Below are 24,655 nucleotides of genomic sequence, written 5' to 3'. Positions count from 1 at the left end.
TCTTCCCGGACCAAGGATTGAACCCGTGTCCCCTGCATTGGCAGACAGATTCTTAACCACTGTGCCACCAGGGAAGTCCTCATTCTAATTTAAATATAAATCTGATTAGTGGTTACCATATTGGACAATGCAGAACTAGATATCACCCTACCCCATCACCTACTGCTGGGTTTGTCTCCCTGGTCCCTGTTCCACTCCTATTGGGAGAGTCTAGGTCCAAGTAGTGACCCTTTTTCTCTGTCCCAGACTTCTGACATTAACCTTCCCAGGCCCAGCCAAGTCATAAGATATGACAGCTCTGAGCCTATGTGCCATCAAATCAAAAACCCATCTTCTGCCAAGTTGGTCAAAACCAAGGTAACTTGTTCTTTCGGGGAAAGCCCTTGGCAACTGAGCTGCTGGTGGTGGTGGGATGGGCTTTTGAAATCCTGCCACAGCTCAGAGCACCCTGTGGAAGCAGATTTCCAAAGTGAGGCTTCCATGACGCACCTGGGTTAACATCACACAACCAAGTTACAGGAACCACAGACACAAAAGGAACTCTCTCCATCACCTCCTTCTCTGTGGTGGATGTCAAGCTCTAGTTCAAGCCAAGGAAAGAGAATTTGAAGAAAGAGAAGGCAGTGGGTAGGATCAGATGCATGCCAGTGAAGGTTTAAGAGGAGTAAGGTCTGTGAGGGGCCTCTGAAGTGGGCCAGCTGGAGAGGAGTTATTGGCCCTGGTGACCTTGAGGAGAGTCCAGCGGTCGAAGCAGTGAATGGATTATATGGGGTTACGAGGAGCTGGAGGCAGGGAAATGGAGATGGCAGATCCAGGCCTCTCATTTAAAAAGCTTAGCATCAAAGGGAGGCAGTGAGGTATCAAAGAGAGAGCTAGGATTCTGCTGGACCCTAGTCTGATACTCACTTTCTCATCTGCAAAACTGGGCGAGTACTACTAACCTCAAAGTTTCATTCTGACCTTAATGATATGACAAAACAGATAATGGGTGCAAAAAAAGGAAAAAAAACTTTATAAACTGCAAAATCCTGTAAAAGTATAAGGCTGGGAGAAGGAGGGGATAGGGTAGTCGCTAGAAGGGGCAAGAGGACTAAGCAGAATTGGGGGGCGGTGGGTATAGTTCTTATTTTAATACCGTGGAGACCAATACATATTAGTAGAAAAAAGGGAAGAAGCCTGTGGGGAGGGAAAGACCAAAGGGGTAAGGGAGTATCAGAGAACAAACATATAGAGGGTGTTTGGGGGGAAGGAATAAATGACATTTTTTTGAAGCTGGAGGGAAGGCTGATTGGAGAGAAGCTGGGTGGAGCTGAGAATCGACAGATGTTTATGCTTTTTATTCCCAAGGGAAGAGTGAGAAGAATGACATGTCTTTATGCCGTGCAGAGGTTTATGGTTTATTAAGCGCTGTCACAGATGTGACCGCATTTAATGACTCTGCCAGACAACCCTGGCCGTGAGGTGTTCTTGCCCCCAGTTCATAGCCGAGGAACCTGGGGCCTGGAGAAGTGTGGGACTCGCCTGCGGTGAGTAGCTGGTACACAGCCGCGGCACTGGGATTGGAGCCCCTGATCCCAGGGCTGCTTGGCTGGACCTCTGTGCCTCCCTCGGCGTGCTCTCCAGGCTGAAACCTGGCCCTTGCCCACAGTCCCCACCCTCACTGACTCACTGGGAGGGGCCCCGTTCCTCTTTACTCCCTAGAGCCAGTTTCTGACCTTCAAGACTCCACCCTCTCTTTCATCCCTTCATCTCCCCCTCCCCTAGCCCTTCCCTCCCTCTGGACTGAGCTGTTAGAATAAAGGCAGGGGTTTTGAGGACGTGAAGACTGCCAGCCACTCCCCTCTCTGGCCCAGAGATCCCCAAGGGAAACAGGCACCAAGGGCAACGCAGGAGATACAAGGTGTGCTTTGTTTTTCTGGACCTGCCCAGTGCCCAGGGCTCTCTGATAAAGCTGGATGGAGCCCAGGGCCCAGGCTGAAAGAGGACCTTTCCCTCTCCCCCAGCCCTTGTTTGTTTTGGGCGCGTTTCCTCCTTTGCTGCCTAGAGAAGCAAAGGCGAGTGTACTCAGGTATGGATGAAGGGAAAAGAGTCACCCTCCTGTGTGTCTTTTTTTGATGCTCAGTGACCCCACCATGCACAAATAAACCTGACCTAACCATCACCCTGGAATTTGACCAATCAGATTAGTATTCCATCTTCTTAAGGTGGAGAGCAGAGAAGAAGTGGCAAGGAGACTTTCCTTGCGTGGGGAGTTGGGTAAGGCCTTTCTCTGCCAATCCATCTAAGCTGGAAACTTTCGGCCCTCATTCTCCCTCATTCCTCAACGTCTATACCCCCCTCCCCCAAATTTCCACCACCACTACCTTATCCCCCAGGCCATTGCGCAGCGGCCCCTGCAGTCTCTCCCACTCCAGTCCACCCCTTACTCAGCCCCCAGGGCGACCATTCTGAAAAGGAAATGGGCTGAGTCATTCCCCTATTTATAACCTTTCAGCAGGGCTGAAGACAAGGGACAGTGGTGAAAATGACAGAGTTCCAGGATCCTGGACATGGGCCATATCTGGACAAACTCCACGCAGAAATCTTTAGCCAGCCTATGTTTATTTGCTGGGGAGACAACATAGTTTCCACCAGAGCTCCCTCCCCCGCCTCCCCCTTGGAGACTTTGTCTTCCAGTGGCTCCTCATGGTCTACAGGGAAAAGGCTCAATCTGCCCTGCCTGCTGATGCAGCCCCACTGTCACTTCACCCCATCATGAATTCTAAATTATTGCCATTCTTCAGACACCCTAAGGGGCCCTTCAAGACCTTATGCGCAAAGAACCTACTGTGTAGCACAGGGAACTCTTCTCAATACTCTGGAATGACCTATACGGGGGAAAAGAATCTAAAAAAGAGTGGATATAGATATATGTATAACTGATACACTTTGCTGTACAGCAGAAACTAACACAACATTGTAAATTAACTATACTCTAATAAAAAGTTTTTTTAAAAAATTTTATACTGGAATCTGATGCCCCTCAAATACGTTTTCCCACCTTCCCACCTGCAAACTCTTATTCACCCTTCAGAACCCAGATCGCCCCCTCAGTAAAGCCCTTTCTGACCCTCTCTAGATAGATCTGGTGGGTTCCCTTTTCTGTCATCTTACAATGCCATGTGCACACACATCTCCCTCTGCTAAGAGCTAGCAGTTACAGATCATGACCGCTTGGATTAGAGAGGAGAAAGTGGACAGAACTGAGAGGCAAGAAGGAGGTAAACCCAGTACGATGTGGCGATGGGTACGCTGTAGGGCAAAAGAAGCAAGTGTCAGGGGATTGACTCCTAGGTCTCTGGCTGGTGAGTCCCCTTCCCTCCCAGACTGATAGTTCCTTGAAGGTGGAAACATGTCTTGTTTACCTCTTCATCCCCTGCCCCGTGCAGGCCTGGCTGGGGGAACTTCTTCAGAATGGGGGCAGGCCTGAGCCTGCTAGAAAAGCAGTATCAGTGAGTCCAGCCAGGAGGTGCTGGGAGGATAGAGACAGAGAACAGAGCCAGGCCTGAGGAAGGGGGACGGGTCCCAGTGAGGGGTCCTGGTAAGTGTTCAAGAACTTTCACTGCAAGTTACCTCTGTTGTTGGCTTTCTGTCCCTAACCTGCTCCCCTACCTCGGTAAGAGGGCCAATGGCCATTGGTTACAAGAAAGTCTGGAGTTTGAAAACTAACTTTGAGACCTAATTCTACCCCTACCTACCATCCCCTGGCCTTAGGAAGGTCATTTCTTCTCTGGGGCTTCATGTCCTGAGAATAGTCTCTTTTTCTCTCTCTCTCTCTCCCCCACCACTGCTCTCTCTTACACACACACACACACACACAGACACCACAATGGCTGGCACACACAGATGTTCATTAAATGGCCATGGTCACCAACCAAGAGTGGGCATCAGTCCAGCTCAGAAGCATTTTTGGGAGGTGGTGTTTGAATCCTGGCTGTGCCACTTACTTGCTGAGTGACCTTGGGCACAGAATTTGAGCCCTCACACCTTAGTTCTCATCTGTTAATGGGACATAATAATAGTATCGACCTCACAGGTCTGTTGTGAGGAATAAATGACACAATATGTCAACTATGTCTGGGAAGTACCCAATAAATGTGAATTGTTATTGTTAGCATTTCTGGTCATGTAATTATTGATAATTTTATGTCCATTAAAAAAATAGAAAGTTCTGGGTCAGAGCCTGGCTGGTTTGGCAGGGGGCCCAGGGCAGGAAAGGGGCCCCCAGCCTTGGGCATGGGTGTGGAAGCGAAGTCGGGGGCCCAGGGCCTTTGGCCTGCGGGTTGGCAGGGACCATGCAGGGACTGGGAGGGAAGAGAGAAGAGAGAGAAAGAGAGGGAGAGGGAGAGAGAGGGAATTTGAGAAGAAATACAGCCAGAAAGAGAGAAAGAAAAAAACGCCACCATTGTGGCCAGGGAACCAGCTCCCAGTGAACAGAAACCCTGCAAACTGGTCTGGGCAGTCCCTGAGCCAGGCTGGGTCAGCTGGCGTGACAGCCTCAGGGAGCAGCCTTGGGCGATGTCTGAGGTCTTCTCACCCTACCTGGGAGGCATGTCAGGAGCTCTCCAGGCCTGGCCTGTGACAGTCCTTCTGGGTCTGAGAGAGAAAGACTGCTTTAGAGAAAACTGGGGCACACACTCCACTACAAAAAAGTGTAACACACAAAGTCCAACAGAGCTGGATTCCAAACTCTGCTTCAACAAGGGTGCCAAGACCATTCAAGTAGGAAAGGACAGTGTTTTCAATAAATGGTGCTGGGAAAACTGGATATCCTCATGCAAGAGAGTGAACTTGGACCCAGACCCTTAATGTTACATCGTATACGAAAATTAACTCCAAATGGACAAAAGACCTAAATGTAAAAACCAAACTATAAAACTCTGATAAAGGTAGTTGGTATATCAGGACCCACAAAATGGTGGCCTCCTCAGGGGCCTGGCCTACGTCACAAATCTAAACCCAAGCCAGTCTACACTCATGGGAAATGCCTCTCTGTCAAGGAAACCTCACATATACCAATCACAATCTTCCAACTCAGCTTTGTTTAGCTATGTTACCTAGAAAATAGGACCTGCAGGCCTCATAAGAAACTTCCCGACCTCCCAGCCAATCATGTCCTGTTTCCGAGTTGCCTCTATTGATACTCTATAAAACTCGCTCTTGGGACTTCCCTGGTGGCACACTGGTTAAGAATCCGCCTCCCAATGCAGGGGACACGGGTTCGAGCCCTGGTCCAGGAAGATCCTACATGCCGCGGAGCAACGAAGCCACGCACCACAACTACTGAGCCTGCGCTCTAGAGCCCGTGAGCCACAACTACTGAGCCCACGAGCCACAACTACTGAAGCCCACGTGCCTAGAACCCATGTTCTGCAACAAGAGAAGCCACCACGAGGAGAAGCCCGCACACCGCAACGAAGAGTAGCCCCCACTCGCAGCAACTAGGGAAAGCCCGTGTGCAGCAATGAAGACCCAACACAGCCAAAAATAAAAAATAAAGAAAAAAAAAAAAACCAAAACTCGCTCTTGCCCAAAATTCCTCAGGAAGTGTGTCCCACTGCCTGAAGGCACTGTACTCCCCAGTCCATTGATTGTTTTCCTTTTACTAAAGGACATCAAATTCACTACGAAATTGTATTATTTTTGTCATTTGACATCTCCTAGAAGAAAACATAGGAAAAAGTCTTCATGATACTGGATTTGGCAGTGATTTCTTGGCTATGACACCAAGAGCACAAGCCAAAAAAGAAAACAAATAGATAAATTGGATAAATGAAACATTTTGTGCATCGAAGGACACTATTAAGAGAGTGAAAAGACAACCCACAGATTGGGAGAAAATATTTACAAATCATGTGTCTGATAAGGGAGTAGTAACCAGAATATATAAAGGACACCTGAAATTCAATGATGACAACAAAACAACCCAATTCAAAAATAGGCAAAGGCTTTGAAAAGACATTTCTACCAAGAAGATATACAGATGGCCAATAAACACATGGCAAGATGTTCAACATCACTAATCATTAGGGAAATGCAAATCAGAACCACAATGAGATACCACTTCACACTTATAGGATTGCTATTATAAAACAAGACAAAACAGAAAATATATGTTGATGAGGATATGGAAACTTTGTGCATTGCTGGTAGGTAATGGGAAATGGTGCAGATATGAAATATAGCTTGATGATTCCTCAAAAAATTAAGCATAGAATTACTTTATGTTCCAGCAACTCCACTCGTAGGTCTACATACCCAAACTAATTGAAAGCAGGGATTCAAACAGATGCTTGTATACTAATGTTTATAGCAGCATTATTCACATTCGCTAAAAGGTGGAAACAAGACAAATGTTCATCAACAGATGAATGGATAAACAAAATGTAGTATATCCATACAATACAATATTATTCAGCTATAAAAAGGAATGAAGTACTGATACACACTATAACATGAGTAAACTTTGAAAACATAATGTTTTCACTTAAAAATGGTGAAAATGATAAATCTTATGTTTTATATATTTTATCACAATTTAAAAAAACCCCTGCTCCACCACATACAGTATGATCTTGGGCAAGTCAGTTAACTGCTTTGTGCCTCAGTTTCCTTATCTGTAAATGGGCATAATAATTGGAAGGATTAAATGATATCAGATAATTGCTGTCCCTGGGCACAGTAGATGCTCAAATGTTATTTCCCCTATTGCCTCTTTTTCCCCCCAAATAAAAATAGCTTTATTTTTCCCTTTGGTTATAAAACAAACACACACTCATTGTGAAAACATTCTTCTCAGACAATATGTAATAGAGAGAAACAAGTTTCATAATAAATTTAATTTAGTAATAACTTTTAAAAAGTTTAAAAAAGTTTATTTAATAACTTTATTATTTTTTATTGAAATATAGTTGATTTAATTTCAACTAGTGTTAGTTTCTGCTGTACAGAAAAGTGATTCAGTTTTACATATATATACATTCTTTTTAATAGTCTTTCCATTACAGTTTATCACAGGATATTGAATATAGTTTCCTGTGCTTTACAGTAGGACCTTGTTATTTATCCATTCTATATATACTAGTTTGTATCTGCTAATCCCGAACTCCCAATCCATCCCTCCCCCTCTTCCGTTCCCCCTTGGCAACCAAATGTCTGTTCCCTATGTCTGTAAGTCTGTTTCTGTTTCTGTTTCATAGATAAGTTCATTTGTGTCATATTTTAGATTCCACATGTAAGTGATATCATATGGTATTTGCCTTTCTTTTTATGGCTTACTTCACTTAGTATGATAATCTCTAGGTCCATCCATGTTACTGTAAATGGCATTATTCCATTCCTTTTTATGGCTGAGTAGTATTCCATTGTATATATGTACCACATCTTTCTTTATCCATTCATCTGTTGATGGACATTTAAGTTGTTTCCATGCCCCGGCTATTGTAAATAGTGCTGCTATGAACATAGGGGTGCATGTATCTTTTTGAATTATAGTTTTGTCTGGATATGTGCCCAGGAGTGGGATTGCAGGGTCAGATGGCAACTCTATTTTTAGTGTTTTGAGGAACCTCCATACTGTTTTCCATAGTGGCTGCACCAACTTGCATTCCCACCAACAGTGTAGGAGGGTTCCCTTTTCTCCACACCCTCTCCAGCATTTGTTATAATAACTTTATTATTAAGTAAACAGCATTCTGCTGGTAAAACAAAAAAAAATATTGATATAATATAAACACATCTTAAAATAAAATATAAAGCATAACAGGACAGTGCAATCAGCAAACACAATAGTCTATCAATATAACCACATCCTAAAATTTTAAACAAACTTAGAATGGTCTGTGTGATTGGACATTTTTGTTGTTGGAAACATATTCTAGTGGTGGTGGGGACTGGAGGGGACAAGAAGTACTCAATAAGACATACCTTTTTTTCTAAACAAAAATGGGATCCTTTTCCACGTGCCATGTTGTAGCTTTCCTTTTCACGCCACAAAATATCTTCCTGACATCCTTGTTGACTTTTCAAATATATTATTTAAAGTATTTCTTGAGATAGGTGTGTATTTTGTCACTGTGTATCAGTGTCTGACATGGAGTCACTGAGAGATGCCAGAATTTTTCCAGCTTCTGTCCACACACTGTGGGAGTGACCTCTGGGCCAGAGAGGGTTTCTCAAAGCACCTTCTTCGGGACACCATTGGTCAGTATGCTTCAGCATACAAGGATTCTACGGCAGGCAAAATAGATTTGGGAAACGTACCTCATGCATGTTCCTCTTACATGTTCACCGAGCATTCGTGAAAGGCGTGTTGCAGGTTCTAAGCAGTCCTGCAGTTATGGAATTGGTTTAATTTTGTTTAATCCAGTTGTCTTATCTTTATAGGACCACTGAACACCGTGGCCACATAACCAGAGGGTTACAGCTCCTTGATAAGCGTGTGTGTCAGTCATTGTGTGCAGAACACTGCTGGACAACACTCCAGTAGAGGTTTAACTAACATGGCAAAAGGCTGCTCTTCTGACCGGTGGGGCTTTAGGATGCTGCCACTGGACATGTTGAATGCTATGCTGTGTTTTTGAAAATATAGGGGGAAAGGTTTAGTAGCAGGAGAAGGGGGCATTACTTTTGGAAATGGTGAAGAGGAAACACAGATAGTAAACACACCAATGGGAAACCTTATCTTAATGATTTTCTTAATTATAGTCAAAGATAATGCAAATGAAAGCAGACTTGAGGCACTTTCTGACATTTACTGAAAAAATACAGAGAATCGGGAGGGAAATGCAACATGGTGTTATTCCCAATGCTGGCAAGGTTGTGGTGAAACTGACATACCCAGTTATCCAATGATGCTGTAAATTCACACAACCCATTGGAGGGCACTATGTAGCAAGAACCATAAAGATAAGTATCTCTTAGACTAGGAATCCCACTACCAGCAACCTCTTCTCAAGAAATATTAAATAGAAAGCCTTACACCGAAGTACTACCAACAAGAGCAAAATACTGGCTGTATCCTATGTTAAAGTTGCAAACGGAAGGTGTAAGGTGAGGTAGAAGCGTCCTCTTGGAGGTGACTAAGTACATATGGAATTAAAACAAAATGGTTATCAGTGTGTTTCAATCACCCGAGGGATTTTAAAAGCAGATTCCAAGACTCTACCCCATTTGTGCAAAAACCAGTCTCTGCCTAAGCCACTAGACTCCTGCCTTCTCATCCCCCACCTGCAATTTCTAGTGTCAGAGTCTCTCTGCTTCCAGTCGAGAAAGAGGAACTCTGGTTGGAGGACATTCTTTTGTGCCAAGTCATAGGTCACTGGCCCGCCTGTAAAATTGGCGGCTCTGAGGTTAATGCCCAGCCCTCATCCAACTGGCTGTAGATGGTTGAGCAGAATAGTACAAAACACAGTCCCCTAGGCCCACCTGCCTCCCTCTTCTCATCAGTACTTTTGTAGGGGACAGGTCACCTGGGTTGCAAAGGCAATCATGAAAACATCCTGTGGATCCTTGGAGGAAAAAGCAGATTATGTGAGTCCAAATTTCCAGTTGACAAGAAATCAGGCTGAATCTTTGGATTGGGGCACAGTAGAAAATCTCAGTGAACTAGACTACCTTTCTGGGCCAAGTGCTCTGACAGAGAGGAATAAATATTCCATAGCCATTTAATAAACGACCGCTGAGACGATAGCAAACATAACCTCCAGTAGCATGGACTCTGGCCTCCCATCAATTTCAGAAATGCGGCTTTCACTCATGTCGGGGTTTGAAAGCAGCACTTTCCCAAATTATTTTAGCAAATTAGCAGTTTGGTATATCACACTCAGCTTCAGCAATCCTTGCCAACCTCATCCCGCTCAGAGAAAGCCATACTTGGTCTTTTCAAAGCAGATAATGTAATGTTGCTTCTTGCTGAAGTTTGGCCAGTGCAGTAGGGTTAACTGAGGAGAAGCCTTGGTGATGAAGCTGCCAGAGATGGATGAAAAAGGAGAAGCTGAATATCCAGGGAAGTAAGACAAAAGAGGAGACCCGGAGGAACTGAAGCTGCCTTCCCTCTCTTAGCGCTCAAGATCAGAGAACTTCTAACTGTGCTAATACGAGAGCCACTGGCCATGTGTGGCCATTTAAATTTAATTTTTTTTTTTTGGCCACACCACGGGGCTTGTGGGATCTCAGTTCCCTGACCAGGGATTGAACCTGTGCCCTCGGAAAGTGAAAGTGTGGAGTCCTAACCACTAGACCGCCAGGAAATCCCCTTATATTAATTTCAATGAAACACAATGAAAAATTCAGTTTCCTAGTGGCACTAGCCACATTCAAGCGCTCAATAGCCACATGTGTCTAGCAGCTGTGGTACTAGTGCAGCTGTAGACCATTTCCATTACTGCAGAAAGTTTGCTCGGATAGGGTTGTAGAGAAAGCCGTGTCCCCTTCCCTCTACCCTCCTGCCAAATGTTGGTCACACTGTGCCCACCCTGTGGGGACAGATGTCACAGAGCCAGTTTGGAAATCTCTTGATGGTTTAGCATTTGTGCTCGGAGATCTAAAGAGCCAAAACCATGCAATAAAGGTCTTCTGAGGACGGTTGCATCACTCTAAGTCACCACTCGCAGGTTTCTTGGATGGAGAACTTTGAGGTTTTCTCTCACTTTGCAGAGAGCGAGAGTTCATTGGTTCATCTTTTTCCTTCTTTTCCAGCAATGCAGCCATAGTTGTCATTTCAATGAACTGGCGATTTGTTTGTGTGTGCCTATAAGAGAGAGAAGCCTTGAAAAGGGCAACCAGTTCAGGGTTCAAATGCCATTAAGGTTTGGGGAAAAGATGAATGATTATAGCTCAAAAATAAACTAAACCAAACTTCCCACTCCCACCAGGCCAACTCCAGTACCAGGCTTCCCTGGGAGGCCTTACTGGGGGATCTGGTTAACCCCCTTACCATGAGCGGCCATGCCCCTAAGGAAAAGCCTCAGGAGAGAGTTTCGCTCAGCAGAGCTGAGCCCCTACCCTCAAGTACACTGTTTGGAAGATTACAGGGACATGCTGGGGGGCGTCCGAGGCCCCACTTGCAGCCACATCTTCCCTCCTCTAGTCCCAGGTCTGGAGACACAGGCACAGCTGTTCCACTGCAGAGGGCACTGGACACTGGCCTGGTGGATGCTTCGGGCCCCTCCTGCTTAACATGCCCCAACAGGACTGTTCCCTCTTCTGCCTTCCCAGCCTGCTAATTCCCAGCTTGCCTGAACCTCAGAATATGCTGAGCAGAGTCTGGCTGATTTGTCTGGAGCAATCCCGCCAGCTCTGTTGCAAAACACACTGATGATATTGACCCAGGTTTCCCATTTGAAAGGTTTGACTTTTTGCCAAGAGAAGCTGTAATAGATTAATTAGATCTTTGCCTCTCAGGGATCTGGCAAATAAACAGTGTTGCATTTCTACCAACAATAGGTATAAAGAACTAGTGTTTATCATCAAAAGTACCCAACCTGGGTTTAACATGAGGGGTGTTAGAGAGTTAAAAGCAAGCAGGCATGGGAGGTGGGTGCAGGATAGGTATGGAGGTGAACTTACTGCATCCCTAACTCCCAGGCCCTTTAGATACGATCTGGGTATGAATCTAAAGGCTTTTATACTTTGCCTCCATGTGGGCCCACATGTCTTCATCTTAAGCGAGCAGAACACTATCCTGGATGACCAAATAGATCCCGTTTCTGAGAGTTACAGCCCTCTTTAGCATTTGAATATGTTGAAAATATTTGTAAAATTTGTTTTTGACATCTTGAGGCTACAGGAATTCTTTTTTTTTTTTTTTTATAGTGATTTTCAAGGATCTGTTTCCTAGAACTAAGCGCGACACCAAACTTATCAGATGAACTTCCCTGTGATTAAAAAATAAATTTTCTTTGTTTCTAAATACATTTCTATTTCTGGTGGTTAAAAATATATACAGATAGATAATGATAGACAGATTCAAAATTCAACCAGCATGAGGTCCAACCGATATATGGATTAAACATTCCTTGACATGCAGTAACCAATGTGGAAAAGTTTCCTAAAGTTTATAGGAAGTGAGAGTTTTCTAATGAGGAGGAAATCGTATCATAGAGTCTTAAGGGCATTTTTCTCTGTGATTCATGAGGCAGGATCAGAATGCTTCAAGGCCATTTCAATACGACCAGATTATCTTTGCAACCTCCTCTGCTTCCATCCCCCTACCACTGTCTGTTTCACCTTTCACTGTCCTTTGACATAGCACATCCTCTATGCTTCCAGCTCTTTGCACATTCTGTTCCCTTTGCCTGCACGTCCTCCTTCGCCCAGCGCCATTTTCTTTTTGGCCGCACTGCGCGGTATGTGGGATTTTAGTTCCCCAACCAGGGATCGAACCCGCGTCCCCTGCATTGGAAGGCGGAGTCTTAACCACTGGACCGCCAGGGAAGTCCGCCGTGCCATTTTCTGATGACTGAGCATACTCCTACTTGCTGTTTAAAATGTGGACAATAAATGGGTACTTGGAGTATAAGGTAGATACACCACAGCAAGTTGAGGAACATCGCAGAGTGCACCACTTCTGCTGGTTCCAGTGCAGCCTGGCTTCCCTGAGTCCTGAACTGCTGAGGCCCAGGTCAGTCAGCTCCTGTTCCCCCCTCCCCACTTCCCTGGCCCTTCAGGAAGCACTGCTGGTTTTCTAGGTACCATTCCTGAGCTCAGGCCAATGTACCCCTGCAGAGAGCCCTCGGAGTTCCCTCCCTGCTTCCCGACCCAGGAATCTCTCTCCGCAGGTCTCTCCAGATCACCGGACACCTGTGAAGGCCCGGGTTCCGGAGGCCCCACCTGCCCTGAGGCTGCCTCACCCCAGAGCCACTTCAGAAAGGGCCGCAGGCTTCCTGGTTGGCATAAGAGTCATTTTGGGGCCAGAGTTAACTGAGGGATTGGAGCTCAGCTCTCAAACGTGGATTACTGGAGCTTTCGTGCCCTCAGGTGAAAAGGCCTGAGGGCACGAAAGCTCCAGTAAGTCAACACAGCATGAAGCTGCAGCCTGGAACTGAAAAGGAGGAAGGTGGTGGCCCTACCTAGGGAAGGATTCTCTTCTCCAACTGCATTTTTCTAGTAACATTGATGAGCTGGAAGGTAAAAGAGAATAATCCTTCCTGAGCACCTACTATGCCCGCATATCATTTTTCACATTTAATCCTCACAACCTAAATGATAATAGTGTTGTTTCCCCTGGGGCCTGCCTGTAACATTTGCAGGATAAGAGCACAAATGGAGGTCCACATACCACATGCCATATGCGTCAATGGTTTAGAGTTAAAAATTAAGCTAAGAAGCTGTTAAATAAAGTATGTGCTAACCTCATAAACTGACATATATCTTTGTAATGGACCGGGAGGCCAAGTTCGAATTTAGAATTCTGAGGCTCATCAGAGTTCTGAGCTGAAGGGTGGCGAGGCAGGGAGAACTGCCTCTTCTCTTCTCAGGACTGACTCTGTCCTAAGCCACGAGGAGGACACGCCTGTGAGGAAACCAGATGTCCCTGCTCTGTCCACCTCCATCCCTATAACACTCTCCCTAGCAGCTGCCCTTGGCCTCCATCAGGCCTCAGGCAGGCAATGTAGTACATCCAGAGAACGGATCTGGGGAGCAGCCCCCATAGAACCTGAAGTGGGTTCAGGCTCATTTGGACAGGGAATTTCAGGGTCTCAGCCCTTGTAATATGGCCTAGATGGGGAGCAGGGTTCCAAGGGGCTTTGGCCCCATGAATCCCTCACCCAGCGGGGAGAAGTACAGGCAAAGGAACACCAGAACAGGATGCTATAGATAGGGGGGGACCAGGGTAGGGGCCCCTCTTGCCTGAGCCTAAAGATTTTACTGACTTTATCTCCTGCAGAAATAAACAAGTCAAATACGGCTGGCCAGAGGGGCTAATCCCTGGGAAGATGAACCCAGGTGGAAGAGGCAAAGTCCTTAATCCAAGGGCAACAGAAGATCCTACCTTAATCCATGGGCTAGTAAGTGATGGACCTAGGCTGTGAACTCATGTCAGTCTGACCCCAAGATCCCTGCTCTTCCTGGACCTCACGCTACTACTTGAAAGACCAAAGAGGAGGGTGGTGGGATTGAAGAGGGAAGAGGGTACAGAAAACAGAGGGCTGAATTTTGAGGCTCTAGGATTGGATGAATCTTGGCTTTCCTGTCTGTCATGCCAACCAGAATCCAGTCCAAAGGGTTCCTGAATGCCGGTATGCCACCCCAGTAAGTTCCCAACCCTGTGCCACCCTCTGGCCCCAAAAGGCTCTACTAATACCCTGAAAATGCAGAATCCTTCCCTTGGGTGCTTATCTGAGGTTCCCCCAGCTTCTCAACCTGCAACCTGCTATCTTTAAGTTTTCACTTTGATGACCTTTCCTCCGTTTTTCCAAGCCATCTGCCTGCTCAGTGGAAGAAGGTGACCTTGCATGTGCCAGCTAATGAAGCTTTCTTCGGACAGGGGTAACTCACCGAGCACAGTGACACAAGGTATTTTTTCCTCATTAAATTTAACTATTAAAATTATAGCTTGTTTACAGATCTCTAATTGGCTTTGCCCATGAAGGTTAGGATGCATTATAAGGCAAGACTTAAAGAGACAAAACACCTAAGTATAGACTAGAAACATGGCCATTAAATTTATATGTCCATCAATTCATTAAAGCCTTGGCCTTCTTTCATTACCCTTTTAAGGCCATTGGTTCTCAACCTTGTCTACACACTGGACTCACCTGGGAGCTTAAGAACCACTGATGAATGGGTCCCATCCCCAGAGATTTTGATGTGCTTGCTCTGGGAGTGGGGATTTTGTAAAACTCTCTAGGCGATTTTATGCAGTTAAGATTGAGAACTGTGGTTTTTAAGGGAAAGTCCTATCTTAACTCTACCTGTGTTGCCTTTAGCATTTGAAAGTACAGGTCCCTGAACCGGGCTAGATCCACCTTTCCCAAAGCTTACCACTTCTGCCAACTATGAAAATCCTGCCTTCCCAGGTCCCGTGAGCACTTGACGTACAGTCAAAATTCTTCCCATGTTTATAGTTTCAAGGAAAGAAGGTCTTAGTTTATCTCCTGCACAAATGAGCAAGTAAGGTGAGGCAGGAGGGGTCAACCCCTGGGAAGATGGGGCTGGGGGGAAGAAGAGGGGAAGTCCTAGGTCCCAGGGTCCCAGGGCAACAGATGGAGCCATCTTAACCCCTGGGGGATGTAACTTCTTGACACAGAAGTTCCCCACAGTCTCAGGCCACTCTTCCTTCTCTTCTCAGCTGCATTTGCCCAGCCGCTGTTGGCTGCAGGGGCTCTGGCGGGCTCTCCCTGTGTCAGAATCTTCTGCTATAAGAACCATCTAGAAAGGTGGGAGGGGCCACAGAAGAGGCTCAAAGGCTGGAGAGCTAGGCCCCTGCCCCCACCTCCTCCCAGTCAGTCCAGGAGCCCTGGTCACACGGCTTGTCACCCACACATTTGCTGGTGACCCTGGTCCCTGGTTAAGGACAGTTACCCACCACAGTCTCTCAAGTGCAGCCACGACAGCGGCAGAGAAGCTGTACAGCGGGCTCCACTCCAGGTCTGGCCTGTGGCTCTGGGAGCTCTCTGGGCGCTGCGGCTCCCCGGGGCCGGTTTGGTGGTGGGGGGGGCCTCCTTGCAGAGCCCGCGCGCATCGCCTTGCTTCACAGACTGAGTGTGGCCTTTGCGGTCACCCGCGGGTCACCCACAGACCTGAAGACTCATGACCACACTTGTCATCGGTCAAAATACCAAGCTCTGCTCCTGACCCAAGATGGGACGAAGCCTGCGAAGAAAATGCCCACATTGTTTCATCATGAGATCAGGCATAGCTTTCCCAGTGGGGAAGGGAAGCCCTCAAATGCCTTTAATATTTCTGCCAGTCTTGGCAGGTTATTTTCATTCTTCACCGGGGCACAGAAAACGATTGTTTCCGAGAACTCTCAAGCTCCCTCTAGTGTGTACAGCTTACTGGGCATTACTTGAGTGTCAAAAATTTTGAAGGACCTAAGGAAATAATGAGAAATTTGGACTAAGACTTAAGAACTATGATAATTATAGCAGTGACATTTATGATATCAACAAATATAAATAACCTAATTAGGGAAGTGGAAAAAATCATCATGCTACATTGTGGTATAACAACTTAGAAATATGATGTTTGTGAAAGACTTTTTAATGACACGAGGAAATGCTCATGATACAGTCATGTTAATAAAATTATATATGTCGTACATTGAGATATAAACAGTGTAAAAAACATATATAACGCAGAGCACAGAGGACAACTCTGCGAAAATGCAGAACGGTGCAGTGGAAACAGCAGAGACAGAACACCTGGATTCAAATCCCTGCCACTTGGACGATTTACTTTATTTAGCTTGGTCTGTTTTCCCACGTGTAAAATACAAGTAATGAAATTTATCTGACAGAGTTGTTGTGAAGATTAAGACCTAATATATGGGAAGGAACTTCATATACTAGCTGGCACATGGGAAGCACTCAACGGAGGATGAATCTGTCGCCTGTAAACTTGTATCCATTGGTCTCATAGTGACCAGATCACTTCCTCCATCTTCCTCATGACCATCTTTCAGATGTTTAAAGGTAACAGGAATCTCCCCATCTCCTGAAGTGCTTCAAGCTAAACTTTTCTATTTCCTTTGACCATTTTGGTTTTTCAGACACTTTATCCTCCTCCAAACAAGGAGCTGCCCTGTTCTTTAGATGACCCACCCCCATGGCCAGAACAGACTGGTATAGAGGAGGTCCTTGACCTAAGGTGGCCAATTAGATTCCTGCCCTGGGATTTTTCAAACTGGAACTGAGGCAAGTCAGATCCTCTCTGCTGGTAGGAGCTGAGGGATGTGAGGTATGGGCCACGTGTGGCAGAAAGAGGTTGCATAAGAGAGAAAATGAAGGGAACCCAAGAGGAGCAGAGAGGTGGAGGGTGAGGGGCTGCTAGCTGCATTCAGGCATCTGGAAGCTCAGCACTAGCCCTGTCCTTCCAGTGGATTGTCATTTAATCTTCTTGGATTCTGTGAACCAATAAAGTCCCTTGTCTAAACCAGTTCACAACGGGTTTCTGAGACTTTCAAATAAAAGTATCACAGTGACCACATCTGAGAGTCTAGAGCATGGACTTTGGAGTTCAGAAAGCCTGGGTTTGAATCCTATATTAACCATTTACTAGCTCTGTGACATTCAGCAAGTCTCATAATTACTCTGAACGCATTTTCTTCACCTTTAACATGGGAAGGGCATTAGGTACCTCGCCACTTTACTGTAAGGACTAAGAAAGAATCGTGTATCTAAAATCCAGTTCAGGGCTTCCCTGGTGGCGCAGTGGTTGAGAATCTGCCTGCCAATGCAGGGGACACGGGTTCGAGCCCTGGTCTGGGAAGATCCCACATGCCGCGGAGCAACTAGGCCCGTGAGCCACAACTACTGAGCCTGCGTGTCTGGAGCTTGTGCTCCGCAACAAGAGAGGCCGTGACAGTGAGAGGCCCGCGCACCGCGATGAAGAGTGGCCCCCGCTTGCCGCAACTAGAGAAAGCCCTCGCACAGAAACAAAGACCCAACACAGCCAAAAAAAATAAATATAAATAAAATCCAGTTCAGTACTTGACACACAGTAAACTCATCACATTGGCAATAGCAAAGCAAATTTTATCTTCATTATTACTGAGTTTGTGGTTAGTTCAGACACTTAGACACAAGCTGTCACAAAATTTGTTTCCCCACCCTGAACTTGCATTGACTTTTTGACTCTAATTGTGGGATTTTAAGAATTCCCCTGCTCGCTTTCCCGTTTGTTAATTCCAGAGAAATTGTTTAACAGGAATGTTGACATTCTGGCAAGGACAGATGCTCCTCTGTCCCCTAGGAGGCTTCTGACTTGTGTTGTTTTCAGAGTGTCATGACCAGAGCAACAGAAGCAGTCAGCGTTTAAAGACGTCTTTCTCCTCTGCTGTGTGTACATTCTTGGGCCCTTTCCCAGAAATGACTTACCAGAATAATTGTCCTAGAAAGCTACACACAGACAGCCTGTGTGCTGAACTGCCACACTCTGGGAGTTAATTCACAGTCCCCATCATCCATCCACAATGATGACGGTGATCCACAAAAAGCTCTCGGCTTGGAGTTAGAAGTTTCTAGACTCCTCGGGTTACTAGTAAGTGTTCATTTGAGACTTTGAAACATCAGGTAGAATGATTCATTCACTTGTAATTCATTCAACACACATTTAATGAGCACATGTTAGGTCCCAGGCCCTGTAGGGGCTGGTGCTGGAGTTATAAGACGAAAACCTGCTGCTGACCTCAAAGAGATCATACTCTCCAGTAGCACAGAGCTATAATTGAATGGATATAATGGTGTAATTAATGGTAGCTCCTGCAACTAACACCCCCCTTCCCCTGCCACCCATATCTCAGTAGCTTATCATGAAAAAAATTTGGTTTTTTTGTTCATGCAAAGTCCAGTGTAGGTTAGGAGGCCCTCTTCCTACTTATAGTCACACCATATGGGACACATTATTGTCACAGTGGGGTAAAGAAGATGGAGGAGGTACATTGGCTCTTAACTGCCTTGGCCCATAAGTAACACACATCACTTCCACTCATAGGCCATTGGCCAGAACTGGTCACATGGCCATCCTTAAGCTAGCTTCCATGGAAGCTGAGTAATGTTGGGGAGCTCATAGATACTTGGTGAGTACTCACGTTTCTCTGCCCCCATAGGAATTCTATGATACCAGCGAACAAGGGATCATGTATTAATTATGACTCTTTGGGTTCAGGTAACAAACCAGCTTGAGTTAGCATAAACAAAAAAGAAAATTTATCATAAGAATTTTAAGGATTTTGGGGTGTCTTCAACAATCGAATGGCAGAAATAAAACTAAGCGTCCAGCAGGGATTAGAATCAGGAAATGCAAAGGCACTGAGACATGTCTCTTGACTTGGTACCACTGAGAAAAAAAGGAAGTAGCTGGCTTTTAAGTTTCATAGACAATCCATTAGGTGTGCTTTTCAGGCAGTTCAGGTATTCACGATGAGGAATATTTAATCCACATTAAGGAGAGAGGGAGGGAAGGAGGATGGGCATTCCAAAGGAGATGATGTCTGCCCTGAGTTTTTAAATATATGTGTGTGTGTGTGTGTGTGTATGTGTGTGTGTGTGTGTGTGTGTATTTAATTGTGGCAAAATTGTCCTGAGTTTTGAATATGAAGAAGGAGTTTGTTAGGTAAAGACAAAGTACAAGATCATTCCAGGCAGCAGATGTTAAGAGCTAAGAACTGGATGTATAGCAGAGCTTGGAATATGTTGGGAAATAAAAGTATTCTTTATGGATAGAGTTTAGGGTGAAGTGACAGACACTGTAAGTTGACTACCCAATATACAGTCTCCCATCTTCTTCTTTCTTGTTAATAGATCCTCAATTTTTTTGGCTGCACCGTAAGGCTTGCGGGATCTTAGTTCCCCAGCCAGGGGTTGAACTCAGGCCATGGCAGTGAAAGTGCTGAGTCCTAACCACTGGACCACCAGGGAATTCCCAGGTCTAGGAATTCTTTTGAGTTACTTTTTTTGTATGGTTTGATAGATGAGATATCCTTATCGATATCCAGTTGTTCCAGTACAATTGTTGAAAAGCCTATTCTTCCCCCATTTTGAATATATTGGCATCTTTGTCAAAATCAATTAACCACGTTAGAATGGGTCTATTTCTGAAATCTCTATTTTGTTCCATTGATTTTTTTTTCTTCCATTAATTTTTTGTGTCCATTGACCTTCACGTGAGTACATCACCGACTTGATTATAGTAGCATTATCGTGTATTGTAAGTGGAGTTTATTTTTATTTTTATTTTTTTAAAATTAATTAATTTATTTATTTTTGGCTGTGTTGGGTCCTTGCCGCTGCGTGCAGGCTGTCTCCAGTTGCCGCGAGCAGGGGCTACTCCTCCTTGCGGCACGCAGCACTCTCACTGTGGTGGCCTCTCTTATTGCGGAGCATGGGCTCCAGGCATGCGGGCATCAGTAGTTGTGGCTCGCGGGCTCTAGAGCACAGGCTCAGTAGTTGTGGTGCATGGGCTTAGTTGCTCTGCGGCATGTGGGATCTTCCCGGACCAGGGCTTGAACCCATGTCCCCTGCATTGGCAGGCGGATTCTTAACCACTGCACCACCAGGGAAGTCCCTGGAGTTGATTTTTAAATTTCACTTTCTAATTGTTCATTTCAGTACATAGGAATGCAATTGATTTTTGTATATTGACCTTAAATCCTTCAGTCTTGCTGGATTCATGTACAAGTCTATAGCTTTTTTCTTTTTTTGTATATTCCTTAGGATTTTCTGTGTACACAGTCATGATGTCTACAAAGAAGGTCAGTTTTTCCTATATGCAATCTGTTGTTATCCTTTTACCTCTGTCAGGATTTATTCCGTATCTTTGGCTTTAAACAGTTGACTGTGATGTGGCTCAGCATGGCCTTCTTCATGTTTATCCTGCTTGATGTTCACTGAGCATCTTGAATCTGTAAGTTCATGTTTTTAATCAAATTTGGGAAAATTTCAGCCGTTCCTCAAGTGCTTTTCTACTCCATTCTCTTTCTCTCCTCTTCTTCTGGAGCTCCAATTATGTATATGGTAGACCATTTGATATGTTAGACTGACTTGCTGTTCTGTTTTTAAAAGAACATTTTTTTCTCTGTGTTCTTCATATTACATAATTTCTATTGCTCTATGGTCAAATTCACTTCTCTTTCCTCTGTTATTTTCATTTGGCTCTTAAGTCCATCCATTACATTTTAAAAAATTTAAATATTGTGTTTTTCATTTCTAGAATTTCCATTTCATCTAAAAAATCATTTTGATTTTTCATTCTCTGTTGAGATTTTCTATCTGTTCATTCACTGAAAGTATATTTTGTTTTATTTCGTAGAGAATAGCTCTGTAATAGCCATTTAAAAAATCCTTCTCATCTAACTTCTAGATTATCTTGGAGCTGTTTTCAGTTGATTTTCTTTTCTCTTGAGAATGTGCTGCATTTTCCTGGTCCATCACACATTGGGTTATTTTACATTGTAAAGTGGGCGTTGTGAAAATGGGAAAGCACTGTGTACAACTTCCCACCTGTGCAAGTGTACCCTGCACCAGAACCCACCTGTTTCTGCTCCCCCTCTAGTGCCTCCAGGGAGCTGCTATTTTTATCATGCCCAGATCTCATAGCTGTTGTCTGAGGGTTAATTTGTCCAGTAGAATCTTATTTAGTTAGAACTGGAAAAAGACTTCTGTGTGGGTTTTTAATTCACTTTGGCCTGACAGCATCTCACCTCAGGGACAAGCCACATGCCTTTCATTTTTCTGCCCCAAGGCTTCTCCAATGCCGCCACATGGGATGGTTGGCATTCACACATGTGCGGACCAGAAAGATGGCAGAGTTAAGGCCTTCTGGGGCAACCATCAAATAGTGGGGGATGGGAGTCAATGGAGAAATACTTCTTGTTGACTCTAGAGCAGGCAATTCCAAGAAGAGTTCTGTGTGCTCCTCAGGCGGCCCTGGCAGGATTGAGGCCCAATGGCCCCAGTGGTGACCAACATAATAACATACTCTTTAAACTGGCCTTTCCTCTCTCCCTGTTTCACTTTCTCTTGTACCTCACTCTTCTGGGGTCAACTCCCAAATAAACCATCCACACTCAAGTCCTTGTCTCAGTCTCCATTTTTGGAGGGAACTCAGGCTAAGTTTCAATTGTCAATCCCATCTTCTTCTCCTTTAGCTGGGAGCAATACTATCTGATGCAGATTCATGTTGGGAGAAGATAAAGTAGAAGAAATAGGCTGGGATTCTGTTTTTAAAGTCCTTAAATGTCATCTAAGAAGTTTGGATTCTATTCTGTAGGGAAGAAGAAAACTGAAAGACACTGAGTATGAGACTGACATGATCACACTGTTTAAGATCCTTTATTGGCCCAAGATTTGAAGAATCTCTGAATTTGTTTCTTTAATTAATAAATTGCGAAAGTAGCATTTCCCTGTCTATTTCACACAGGGACCAAATTATGAAGACCAAATTAGATGGTGCACATTCCACAGGAGCTAAATAAAAGTAGGATGTTACTATTATTACTTCAATCTGAAATATGTCATATGTTAGCATGGGAACTAAGCATTCCAATACTTTTTAAAAACCTTCTTATTTGTCTATTAGAATTTCCAACTGTGGCAAAAGTGTATTTCCATTCCATGGACGATGGTATCCAAATGCAATGTTGGGTTATATCTACAAGATAACAGAATAATAAACTCTAATCTAATACATCCATAAGGAACTATAGATTCTAAACTAACAAGGGTCTTAAACAGATGGAAATGGACCTTCTAAGACTGCTGGGGAAACTGTGATGCCTCAGGCTCCCTTTATCTTTCTGCTCTGCCACCTCGAGAGTGTGGCTTCCATCTTCACACCAAGATGGTTGCTGCAACTTCAGACATCATGTCCACTTTCAGGGAGGAGGAAAAAAGTGGGAAGGGAAAAGGGTGAGTCTTCAAGTTGAGTCAATGCCTCCTCTCCAAGAACTTCCTGGAAGGCTCATCTAATGATGTCTATTTATGTCTCACTGGCCACCCTTTAAGCACAAGGAGAGTGGGGAAATGTAGTCTTTTAGCTGGGCGCAAGTCATCCCCAAATAAAAATCAGGATTCCATCAGTAAGGAAAAAGACGAGAATGGGTATTGGGTAGGCAATTAGCTCTCTTGGCCATACATGGTGTCTTGACAAGAGCCCTGGATCAAATCCTGGATTCAAATTTTACTTTTGCTAAAAATTTGTACTTTACAAAGATTTGCATTTTACAAACCATCTTGAGAATTCTGTGAGATAATCCATATAGTATGCCTAGCACAGTGCCTAGCAAGGTATAGATGTTCAATGTATACCTGTTGAATCTAAATCTAACAGTACCCTGTACCAGGTGCCAGGCTAGAAGTGAGAAACAAAACAGGACGTAATCTCTGCCCTCAAGGAACCATGAGTGTGTGTGTGTGTGTGTGAGTGTGTGTGTGTGGTGAGATGTGTCACACAGGTACTGTGCTGCTCCACCCAGACCCCCTTTTCGGTACCCTCGTACCTGTACCCCAGGTGCTGGAAAGAGTGGCTATTAATGGCTATCAGCCACACACCTCAGTGGGAATTGCCTTCAGCTGTAGAGAACTGCCTGCCTCCAGGTTCCGCTCCCTCCTAGGGGTGGTCCATGGCCAATGATTGGCTAATGCATGGTAAAAAGCCAAGCCCCTTTGCTTCAATTTTGGGGCAACTCTGAAGGGCTCCAGAAGTCCCCAGAGGATCACCTGAGGCTCAGTTGCACCTGCATTTCCTCTTTCTTCCCCAATCCAGTCCTTCTCTCCTCACTTTCTTATCGGTGTATCTCTTGAAAACATCCCCCAGTCACTCCTCTGCATGCAACCCTCCTTCTCAGAGCCCGCTTCCAGGAAAGCCAATCTATGATACACGACAAGTTACCGCACAAGAGATTTCCCAGGTGTCTTCAGTCACGAAGGCTGGAACTAGAGTCATCAGGACAGCTCTTCTCGTCTCTTTCATCACTCCCCTGCATCTTCTCTGCATGACTGCTTCCTGACAAGCCAGGCTTTCCATGACCTCTGGTGGTCCTGATGCCATCTCAAAACATCTTTTCAACTTCATCTTCCACCGCTAACTCGCTCATTCTCTGGGTATTTCTGTACCAGTTCCTACAAGAGAGCGTTTGATTGGCCCAGCTCACCTTTTCAAGTCAAGCCACCTCATAGGCTGCCAACAAACCTTGAGATTGGCTGACTTTGGGTCAGGGACCCACCTCCAGTTCAGTCAGCTGTGGTTGTTGGCATAGGGGGTGGGGAAGGCTCGTGGCTTTAGGGCCTCCCCTTCAGCAGGGCTAGTGGGGGGATGGGTCGGCTTTGTGAGTAAGGACTCCAGTATATTTATAAAGGGTGGTCTCAGTGCAAACGAAGCCCCTGAAAACCCAGGTGAAAGGAAAAGGCAAGAATCAGAACACTGTGTCAAGCAAGGAAGCAGGGCTGCTGCCCCTGTGTTCCTGGCTAAGGAGAAAACCAGCTTCATTTGGAAAGAAGTGTTGAAGGAAGCAGAGGAAAGAGTGGGTATGTGTGGAATGAAGCCACGTGGGTTGGCCCAGCCTGTTTTCAAGGGAAGTTGAACCCCAGACATCGGACCACAGGATGAAAAAAAAACAAAAGCAGGGACCTGGGGCCACGAGCAGGAGAGAGAAGGGAGCCGGCCAGCAGTCAGGTGTCCCTGGGACCGGTTTAGTTACCTTTTGTTCCCTCAGTACATGCTGTGATCCACAGGGACACCTCAGCTTGCCCGTGGGGCAGGTGCTCCCAGACCACGTGCCCAGCACTTTGTTTTCTTCCATCTCCTGTGCCCTTAATAACAGCCTCTGGATCTCAAAAGTCCCCACACCTGAGCTTCCTCCGGCTCCATCTGAGGGAGGCACGGTACAACTTCACATCTGAGGATGCCCACAGCTGCATTTTTACATTGCTTTGACCCTCTCACAAACTGTAGG

The 24,655-nt window shown here is 45.2% G+C and overlaps 1 long non-coding RNA gene across 2 annotated transcripts; it reads left to right on the top strand.

The window, feature by feature from the left end:
• The first annotated feature begins 1,548 nt into the window (after positions 1–1,548).
• On the top strand, positions 1,549–14,592 carry LOC309664196. 2 transcript variants are annotated; one of them, XR_014265668.1, is made up of 4 exons: positions 1,549–1,900; positions 12,819–13,047; positions 13,928–14,048; positions 14,461–14,592. It is a non-coding gene; the product is annotated as an uncharacterized lncRNA (long non-coding RNA). The 2 variants fall into 2 exon arrangements; XR_014265669.1 differs by having other exon boundaries at positions 12,819–13,167.
• The last annotated feature ends 10,063 nt before the right edge of the window (positions 14,593–24,655 follow it).

Source organism: Balaenoptera physalus (assembly GCF_965194825.1).
Source record: "Balaenoptera physalus genome assembly, chromosome: 7".
NCBI lineage: Eukaryota > Metazoa > Chordata > Mammalia > Artiodactyla > Balaenopteridae > Balaenoptera > Balaenoptera physalus.
This window is presented reverse-complemented; position numbering and strand designations above follow the sequence as displayed.